The sequence below is a fragment of the Lepidothrix coronata genome, unplaced genomic scaffold (genome assembly GCF_001604755.1).
Source record: "Lepidothrix coronata isolate B3197 unplaced genomic scaffold, Lepidothrix_coronata-1.0 Scaffold18, whole genome shotgun sequence".
Classification (NCBI taxonomy): Eukaryota; Metazoa; Chordata; class Aves; order Passeriformes; family Pipridae; genus Lepidothrix; species Lepidothrix coronata.
In genome coordinates, this window is record NW_016690198.1 from 4,612,633 (window position 1) to 4,623,814 (window position 11,182).

The 11,182-nt window shown below is 36.7% G+C and overlaps 1 long non-coding RNA gene across 1 annotated transcript; it reads left to right on the forward strand.

Annotated features, from left to right (window-relative positions):
- The first annotated feature begins 789 nt into the window (after positions 1-789).
- LOC108493622 lies at positions 790-2,708 on the forward strand. The gene is made up of 3 exons (XR_001873542.1): positions 790-894; positions 1,468-1,605; positions 2,601-2,708. It is a non-coding gene; the product is annotated as an uncharacterized LOC108493622 (long non-coding RNA).
- The last annotated feature ends 8,474 nt before the right edge of the window (positions 2,709-11,182 follow it).

An 11,182-nucleotide genomic window follows, 5' to 3' on the forward strand; every position in this document is an offset into this window, starting at 1 on the left:
TGTAGTTACTCTTAATGTTCACTACAGAATAAAAGACTGAAATTAAGCCCATTATATATACATTCATATTAGCAGATGAGATTTCAGGTGTGACTTAGAGCAATAGAGTGTTACAGGGAAGAAACTCTTCAGAGCATTCAGCAGCCTCAGAAGTTTAGCAGGATGACTTTAAATCACCAGTGCCCTCTGCTGCTCTGTGGTTGGTCTTTTATTTTGTGTTGTTTTTCCATTCAGCCAGGTATAACTTTGACAGTACTCCAAGCCTTCCTTAATTACTGCTTCCTTACAGGCTGATTCATGGGTACTACGATGCACAGAATTTTGTCCCTGTGGGACTATACAGCCTCTCAACTCCAGCACTGACATGGGTGAATTGCTGAGGCAGGACATAAGACAACAGCCTGAGAGCCAGAGCTATCGCTGCCCTGCACCACTGCTCTGGCAGGAATGCTCATCCTTGCCAAAAGCAGGAAATCACAAGGTTTTCAAGGAATTTTCCTGCTTGCCCCTAAAGATCTGGAATAGAAAGAGAAGGTTGTTTCTGCTTTAGCCTAGCAGGCTGAGTTTTGAGGAAAGATTCTGTATAGCAGATAGACTAAATCTAATAACATGAAATATGAAAGAGAAAATATGAGTAGTTACAATTTCATCAGCTGCACAGTGTAATACCTACCTAGGGGGAAAATCAATCAGCTAGTGTCTGATCAGTGCTTTCTTGATAGCATTAGCTATGTGAGTTATACAACCTCTGGAGATAGTGCTTCTTTTCCTTACCTGTGTAATTCATTTATTAGCCTAAATTTACAGCTGTCAGCATCGATTTAGAGCACCAAATCTAAATGAACACACATTCTGTGGATTCCAAGGACAGAAAGCTAAAAGCCTGAGATGAAGGTAACAAATTTTTACATAGAACAGATAACTAATTTCTATTTCATTTATATAAGCATAAAAATAATTGAATTCCTGTCTGGCCAGGAGTTCTGAATTTGGTTTCCATTTCCCTTCCTCCTTAAGGGTAGTATATAACCCCTGATATGATGCAGTAACTCTACAGTACTCAAAACTGGGGACATAGTCAACTTAAAGTAAAAGGAGGTGCAGTTTTTTGTGTCTGTAGTCTACTGTTTTATGCATGTCCAAATTCCTTCTGCACATTCACTTCTCTGTACAGTTGACCACATATGATGTAGGACATTCCGAACTTGTCTGACAGACAAAATAACGATAATTCCAATATTTACTTGGTATGGCCTTTATGTAAAGGTATAAAAGAAGCCAAAAAATCTTATTATTCTATTGGGATAACTATTCAATTGACTCATAAAGTAATATGGTTCCTGCCTTAAAGTAGCTTACAAGCCAATTAAGGCTTAATTGAGCAAGTAGGACAATGGCAGAGGGAATAGGAGACAGCTTGGGCTCTCCCTGATTTGTTTGAACTAGTGTCCTCTGCTTTCCCTTCAGATATGGATGTTTAAGGAATGGGCAGAAGCCTTGATTTCTTGGCAAGGAAGGGCTGCTATGCACAGACCCTGCTTGCACACTTCTGGAGAGAGACACTGGTTCCTGTTCTTCATGTTTTACGAGTTAATGGGCACTGTGGTAAGTAGATGCTGTGATGTCTATTCTGCTCCAGCTGTCCTCTGCGGGGACCTGATAGTTTGCAGCACAGGGCCCAAATCATAATAAAAAAGCAGTCTTTCTGTCCAAGGCTGACCATGTCCCAGAACTGCAGTGTGGGATGTGTGTGTGGCTATCATGTATCATTTAATTTGGCCATTCTACAGCAAGACAACCCTCCAATAAGAGGTTTCATGCTTCCTTTTGAAAGGAAAGGATTTATTTTATTCATTCTCCAAAGCTGAGATGCAACCTCTCCTATGCACCATGATTTGGTCCTTGTGGCAGTGCCAGATCACTGCAATAAAATGTTATCAGGTTACACAGCAAAATGCAAATTATAAACTACATTCAGTATGCCAGAGGACATATAAAGTGCCACAAGTGGTATTGAGTGACTATGCTTTATGAAGAAAAATACTCTGATTTGTGAAAAGTATTCTCATTTATGAAAAGTAGTAGGAGGCTCAGTAACTCAGGCTGGTTACTCCAATGGAAAACAAAACAGAGAACATAACCCTTGCTTGCATTTGAACAGACAGCCAACATGTAATAATTGCCATGCTGATTGGAGCTAGTATTAGAGAATGAAACTGAATTAATATAGTCCATTCTTTGGTCAAGAATTCAAGCATTCATTTAATGTTTGCATGCTTGAGGACCATTCAGGTTAGATATGGAAAAAACTCCATGCTTCCTGACAAGTCTGACTGCTCAATTATAGACTGTTTTTTGACAGTATGGATCATAGATTTGTGATACTTTTGCTTGTCTCAGGATTTAATAGCCAGACAGTTCATGTTGTGAACATTGTAATAGCCTAGTATTTTGCATCAGTACTTTGACAAAGGAGAAGATGGCTGTTGTCAGCATATGTATCACAACAATACTACTCTTTTCATTGATACCAGCCTTTACCGTGCCTATTTGTTCATGTTGAAAATCACTTAAATATGAAAGCATTTTTTCCCCCACAGGTGAAACCTGTACTCTTCCAAAAGAGACAGAAGAAAAAAAGTGGGGAAAAAAAGTGAAGGAAAGAAGAAAAAAAGGGTGTTAAAGGGAAGACAAGTTCTGAGAGCAAGAAAATAAGTAACTAGTGTCTTATAGTCCTTCAAAAGTAAGTTATTTAGTGTGGGAAGAAGTTCTGCTTACTTCTCTTGCCAAAAAAAAAAATAAATTATGTCTTCAGGCATTTTCAGTTTCTGTCTTTGTTTCATCAGATACATGCTAGAATTTTAAACCTGCGCAAGACCCAGACCTTTTTCCTCCAGTTACACTCCAGTCTTCTCACGCTGATTTCTGAGCTTAATCTGACAGTGAGTTTCACTGCAAGAGACAGATAGTTGCAGAGGGAGAGCAGTTCAGAAGTCGATGTTTAAATACATAGGCAGAATGTAGAGCTGTAAGTGAATTACTGTACTATGAATAGGGCACTTCATGAAACAAGTACACATTGTGAAAGACTTGGGAAAAGTGCCCCAACAATTTGATCAGTTTCTTGAAAGACATTGGGAATTCCTTTCCAATTTTGAGGAATGTCCTTAAACACATTAAAATGCTTGGCCTTTCAAACATCCAATGCCATGCAAACCTGGCAGGGTTCTTCTTGAAAGCACAAGGACAACAAAGACTGATATGAAACTCAAATAACAGAAGTTTTTTTATCTCTTCTGTTTTTCAAGAGGAAGGCTAATAAAATCCTCTGAGGCTATTATGATCTTCCATGCAAAGAAGGAAAGCTCTCAAGGTTTCTAATGTGAAGAAACAGCTCATTATTTCTAGTGGTGTTTTATATGGTATACACCTGTATTTATGTATTTACTTCAAGTCACATGATGTATCATATGTACAGTACACCATTATCCCTCTAAGATTAGTAGGATTTGATGGAGAACTTAACTTTCCATCAATGTTAACAGCAAGTATTCTAATTCTGTCAAAAGATAAAAAAATACCAACAATTTTTATTTCATGGAAATGGGAATGGTCTCAACACTCACTCTACTGTTAATCACTTCCATCCATGTTTATAAAGGCTATTGTTATTGTGTTACCCTTCACTTGGTCTCACCTCTATTTTTCCAGCATGTTTTTTCTTGAATGCCCACCTTTTTCTTGCCAGTAACAGTTGAAGCCATTCCCTTAGTTCAAACTCCTTGTCACGCTACCTCCTGCCCTATATTTGACTTCTTATTGAGCTCAGTGTCCTCCCTCAAAGCTTCCTCTTGTTTTCAGTCTCTGTCTTAGACCTTTAATTTGTATTGACTCACAGTATGGTTGCTGTGAGCTCTGCACCTGCTCCTATCCCATATTGATGGCTAAATTCTTACAGATGACTGTTTCTAGGGGAGACTCGGGCTGAAACTTAAAAATAACAGAAGAGTAGCTATGCAGTGCTGACTCGAGCCTACACATTCAACAGCTGCCAGTCCAGTTTGACTTGAAAATTTTACCACTCAATTACTGACCTAAAATCTAGGCATACTCAGGCTTCCCTCAGTTTAGCCAAGTCAGCACCTGCACGAACAACATTAGCCTGCTAGTAACTGCAGCTACATTTAATTCTCTGTATGCCCAAATGACAGTAAATGTTGACAATTTACTTGGATATAAGCACAGTGCTTGTGGGCTACCTAAGGCTAACGCCAGGAAAAAAAACAAAGTGGATATTTTGCANGGCTGCAGCCTTCACTGGACAACAGAGGCTCTATCACAGCCTTGTTGGCAGAGAGTGTCTTGTGGAGGTAACAATGAGAGAAATTTTCCAGTTTCCCAGAAAGACAAAATCAAAACCATAACCTTCCCGTCTTCCTCCCCAAATACCAAATTATTTTGTCTTTTATTGAAAAAAAAAACACTGAAGAAGGTAAAGCATGAAAAATTTTGTAGGAAAAAAAAGGTTCAGTTTTTCTCTGTAACCTGGATGTGTTAGAAGAATTATCTTCATCACCACTACTTCATTTTGTAAGAAATTCATACAAAACAACCCTGTACTGTCTCTGTTGCATGACTCTAAAACTTGTAAGTTCGATTATAGCTCAATACCATTGTAGCTCAAAATTTGTATCAACCATATGATCATGAATGCAGACAGCTTTAATTACTTTAACAAAGAACAGGTGTGTTGTTTTGGGGCTCCCATTTGCTTCTCATTAATGATTAACAATCTCATAAGACCAACAAATTAATAAAAAATAGTTATTGGCTAATAAATACTAATAAAGGGAAACTTTTTAACATTTTCTTTGCATTTTATATTGCTGAGGATGTTATTTATCTATTATTTTGCTTCACAGCAGTGAAAAATCAGTTTTTAGGCAGCAACAGCCTTCTTGAAGAAATTAAATTATACTCGATGAAAATCAAATATTTTTAGCATGCAGGCAATCAGGTATATTGGCCATATTTTATAAAAACATTAATTTCTCTAGATAATTATTGTAGCTATTGTCCAGCTTGTTAAGGATTTGACTGAGCTAAAGCTATAGAGCAATATAAAGCAATTTGCTCTAGATGCTTAAACAATTATAGCTGCTACTTCCTTCCTATTCCCCAATGTTAAACATTAATTCCTTTCATAAATTGCACTCTTAAATTAGAGATGAGTCATGGCTTTATTTTATTAACCAAACTCTACTACACTTCTTCTTCAGAAAACTTTTATGCTTCAGTACTTTTGGTTTTTTAAGTGGAGATTTGCACATATTGATAACTGCAGTCCACTACCATGAAAATATATTGATAATAAATTCTTAGGTTGTAAATTAATATAGATTACAGTTACAAAATTTTCAGACTAAAATGTTTCAATTGTGAAAATCTATTCAATATATTTTCCTTAAAAAATACTACAGCCATTATTTCAAATGAAGCCTCAACCCTTCAACATTTGTTTGGATGCAGACTTGGTAGAATTTAAACTTTTACCTTATATTGAAATATAACATTTTATTTCATGTACTTGTACTTATTGCCTGTGATAGGGAAAGCATAGTTTGAGTTTGAACCAATAAAACAGCAAAAGAACACAACAAATCCTTTGGAAAAAAAGAACAGTAATGACAATGAGACTCTGACAAATCTCACTAAACTGATATATTAACATATGGAAGTCATTAGGAAACATACCCATGCTGTAAAATCTGGAAATACACAGATTCTTCACATTGGTACTCATCAATTTTTATTTATTGCCTAATGAATGCTCAAAATTTATAAAGCCTATTATCTTCAGTTTTAGAGATAACAATATATAAACACAAAGCTTGAATTCTATCCTTGGTGGACATAATAGAAAGTCACTTGGCTGAAATACTGACAAGGCCATGAAAACACTTTAAAAGTTGTGACAAAAAAGACAATGTATAATAATAAAATGGAACTTTTTAAAAATTTATTGCTTATACAGAGGAATCTCTTAATATATCTTAAGATCCTTATAAAAGTTGTTGGGTTTACAAGGTCAAAATGATTAAAAATAACACAGTGAGGAGACTAAAGAGACAGGAAAAAGCTAAGTGATTTATTTGTTTTGTTTTGCAAAGAGAGAATGGGGAGGAAATATCTTGTTTAGTGCTGATCTTTAAAGATAATGAAGGTGAAGCACTGTCAAACACAGAGACATAAAAGAATAAGATAGAAGAACTCCAGAAACTGTAGTAACATAAATTATTTGAGCATGATGCCAGAGCTCTGCAGAAACTTCTGAGCATTCGTGCAGTATCATTGGACATTTTCTGTATGCATAGTGAGGGATAGGAGCCTCCAAGGCCATATCCTGGTCTTTTAATCTACCTAATAAAGATGATACTCATTTCATTTATTACAAAAGAGACAAGTTCTTCACAATATATAGCAAAGTAGATTCAAGGAATACAAGTGTAAAGAAAAATGCTTTCCTGGATATAAACTGAACATAAGACCAAAGTAGGAGCGATCAGTGCTCAGTAGAGGGATGGACTAACAGTGTTAAGTGAGTAGTGAAGACAATCTTCCAGAAATTTCTGTTTTAAAGCTGTAATTAGCTCATTTCAGATCTGCTAGCACCCTTTTGAATTATGCTTTTATTTCCCCAGCATGAATGGTATAGAGAACTCAGTTATGAAGCCGTTAGTGTAAATTCACCCTCTCAGAGCAGTTTCAACACCTCTTCCTGCAGAAACGCTTCACAGCATTGCGGAGACCACCCACCGCCAGGCAGCCACAATTAGCCAGCACACCACATGGCTCATACCTCTGATTTCCAGCCCAAAGCTCACACTATCCTCATATTCCTTTCCCCAGTAGCAAAAACCACAGCACTTGTGGAAAGGCAACAACAGGAGGTAGACAGTGCAGCTGGGGACCGAGTCCAACCCCACCTCCAAACCACCATTTTCATCCAAGATGGTTTCAGTCACAGGTAGGCAATAGGGTAGTCTAGGTTCACTCATTGTCCTACTGGCAGCAAGACCTTCATCTGCCATGACCATTCGATTTCTTCTTCTCTCCCTAGAAGGAGTTAAAACATCTCCGTAGCACAGCTCAGCACTAAGAGCATGGCTCAAAGCAGTCGAGTGAAATGAGTATAGGTGGATCCTGCATAGGCAGAACAAAATAAATAAAACAAAATAGATATTTTCTTGATGAGCATTTGTGAAAATCTTAAGCTACAGGATTATTTTTTAACAGAACTTTTTAATCATTTTTAATCACTGCTTTTCAGAAACTGCTTTTAGAGAATTATGCAAATCACTGTGAAAACTTTGCTTGCTGTTATTGACTTATGAAACTCAATTCTTCTTGGGGTTTTTGAGGTAAAAGGAATTTCTCAAACAACTAATGTTTATAGCAGCATGTTGATAACTTGCCCATGATAAACGTGCTCAAATGCTTCAGAATACAGTCACCAGCTGAAATCACAGAACATGCTGAATCACAGAATATGCTGAGTTGTAAGAGATCATCCCGCAAGGATCATCGAGTCCAACTCTTGGCCCTGATCAGACCATTTCCAAGCAACACATCATGTACCCAAGAGTATTGTCCAAATGCTTCTTGAACTCTGTCAGGGTTGGTGCTGCAACCACTTCTCTGGGGAACCTCTTCCACTGCCCAACCATCCTCTGGGTGGCTTTTTCTAATATCCAATCCTAACTTCCCCTGACACAACTTCAGGCACTTCCCTTGGGTCCCATCACTGGTCACTACAGAGAAGAGATCAGTCTCTGCCTCTCTGATCTGTAAAAATATGAGGAAAAAAATATGAGGGAAAGAGATCACCTCTAGTGCATTCCCATGCTCCGTGCAAGCTGTATGCCTGCTTGCTTCACAATGAGGCAAGCTCACGTAAAAATAGCTGGGTCTTGATCAACATCATTTATGTTGAGTCTTTCATCTCAAAGAAAAGGAGTCTAGAAATGTCCCTCAGTGGGCTTCACAACTGTTGTCCCTGAGCTTGGTGGCAAACCACGTTTAAGGCCTCAACGTTATCATCTTTGACCTCTCCTTCTGAGTATGTAATGTTTTGCTGCAGCAAAAAGATGTTTCACCAACTGACATCCAAAGCAAAGTCCATAAGAGGGAGGTTGACAGACATTAACTAAACGCCTGGCAATAATTTCTTGCTTTTAGGTATCAAAGGAACCAATAAAAAGTGTCTTCATACAGCACATCATTAATAACTCCTCATATTAAATCTGGGTAGTGTGATGCATTCGTATAGTAATAGCATATTGTGGTCCTGACTGTCCCTCCTGCAGTTAATGCTTTAGTGCAATGACAAGCCCTGATTTCACATTAGGTTAGCAATTACCGAATCAGCCTTTATCTGTTGGTAGCAACTGCTTTGGAGGATTTTATTCCACATGCATTAATTTTATTCCACATGCATGCATGACTGTACTAACAAACTTTCGTGTTGTAAAATGCAAAACCATATTAACCTGTCCAATAGAGTATAATATGATATATTTTTTCCATGGTAAAATGTTTGTCTACTAACATTTAACTTCAGTATCAAATGGACAAAGATTAATTTTTGAAGTATTTAATTTTTGTATTAAAAGAAATACAACAATAAGAAATAATAGGTAGTGAACATGTTAATATATCAAAACCCCCAAGAAATTATTTTGATTAATGCCTTAGCACAGAGCAGATCTCACTTATATTGCCCTCCAGTATGTGCGGCAGAGTTCATCAGAATGTTAATTTGGATATAAGGATGAATCTTCCGCAATGTTCTCAATTTCCCTGATTGAATCTTTAGGTATACAGAAGGTAATACTTAACTGTTTCCAATCACTGTTTCCATTCTTGCAAAAACATACTTACCCAATATTAAATGCCATATTAGAAGACATGCTCATAAGAAATTAATACCAGCTAAAAGTGGAATTTGTGACACACTAGTAAATTATTTTTCCTCATTGTGGATGCCTATGTGTTATAGTAGTGCAGTGTACTTAAGCCATGCAATATAATTTAAATGCTGTGTTTCTGCATCTCTCAGTGTGCTTACCTTTCCCTACAAATATCACAAGTGTCTCATGTAAACCTGTGTGAGCACCTAATGGACTGTACAAATCCTACTAATTAGTCTGTTGCCTAGCTGCTTATTAGCTTCATTCTGAAGCTTCTTTTCACACCAACTGCAGAAATACAGTAACTAAACTTCATAATTTTCAGGGTTTCACAACATTACTGAATTTTATAATAGGTAAAATCAGTCAGTTGTTCAAAGTTGATGGTATAAAAAAGAAATAATGGATCAGCAACACCATACAGGCTTGGTTTCCAGAGTGGAATACCAAAAAATAGCTGTTTTTCTTTTCATTTTATTCTTCAGAGAGCTCAGCCTTAACCAGAGAGTCAAATCTGCTACTGCTGGAGACTCCACCATTCATCACCAAAAGAGCTTTGTTTATGGAAAGATGGTCCTGCCCTCATAGCCACAAAAAAAAACTACTTAAATTTTGCTTTTTCCAGTGTACAAGCCTTGTATTTTCTTCTGTTTTGTCTACAAAGCAAACTCTAGACAGTTAGGAGTCAAGAATGTACAATTATAAATCTAGATTAAGTAATCCATGTAGCACTGCTTGTAGGAAGAAAACACTACCTCAAAAGTCTGTGTCAGGAACTGATTCCATGTAATGGACCCTCAGAATGCTGGGATAAACTTCTTACCAGCATCTTTTTGAACTAGAAAAACATCCAGACACGACACCGAGCAGCAGCTGTTTACACTAGTTGTATCCTAAGGCTTGTCCCACCATTCAAAATATGTGTGCTATATTCTGGCTATACACTTCATGCTAACTCAAATAGTTCATTTGGATAGCCTGGTTTTGCGGAGTACTGTATATCCTGACTGATCTCATTATGAAATATTTTCATTCTTGTTGATAGTCCAAGGTAACTTTTTCCGGGTGTCAGCCACAGATTGCTTGTATTTTTCACTATGAGATTGATTGTATCATTAAAGTTATTTTCACATCCTTTGAGTTTTATCATGTACTCTACCAGGAAAAATATGAGCACATGAGATGCCCTGCCATTCCTTCACCCAGACTCAAGCATCTCAAATAATCTGCTATGAAACATGGATGACTTATATGAATTGATTGGATTGTCGTTCCAGTCGTTCCACACATATTTTACTCTCTTTCTATAGGGAAGGTATAACTTTTCCAGTACCACTATAGTAGTTGTAACACTTAGTGTGCCCCAATACAAACACTTACTAGTTTCGTACAAGTAGAGTACTTGCAGGAGGCCCTACATCTAGACTGTTAAATTATTTATATTTCACATTTACAGTCACTCAGTCTGAAAAAATATATAACATTTTAGATTGAAAATATTGATATATAATTTCAACCACATATACATTTGACAATATTAGATTCTACGATACATTTTCATTGGCATTCATATACAAAATTACCTAGTAATTTGTTCATTGTATTGTAGTTTGTCACTACAGAGTTGGTAATACATGAAATACTAACGTATTTGTTCATAACACAGTAGAAAAAAAATCTCACTGTAAAAGAGTTATACTACTGAAATCCCTTAGTATCTTGTGTTTCCTCAGATTTTCTTAAGAAACCTAAAGATTATGCAAGTTGTGACTAAAAACTTTGCATGCTTTTCTGCTTTTATTTTATGACACTTGTCAAAGTCTCAAAAAAATAAATCTATCTTACTGGACATGTGCTTTACATTTTCCCCAACCCTTCCACTACCCCCATCTCCACATTTAAAAGAAATGCCTGAGTGAACAGACTAGAATTAGTCCAAACTACTTTTTATATATTGTTGTCTACTAGTCTGTATTTATAAGTTATGAGTAGATCTATTTGATATTAGTGCTAGGCAGATTACAGCTGAATGACAATAAGAAAAACATCATATTCTCAAATATGGCATTATGCAGAAAATATTCCCCAATAGAGTGTGTGGTAAATAATCTCAGTTCGAAAGAACATACTCTTCGTTTGGTTTTCATATCTAAATCACTTGTATTCAAACGTGCTCACACCTCACTACGACATCTACTGAAAAACAATCACAG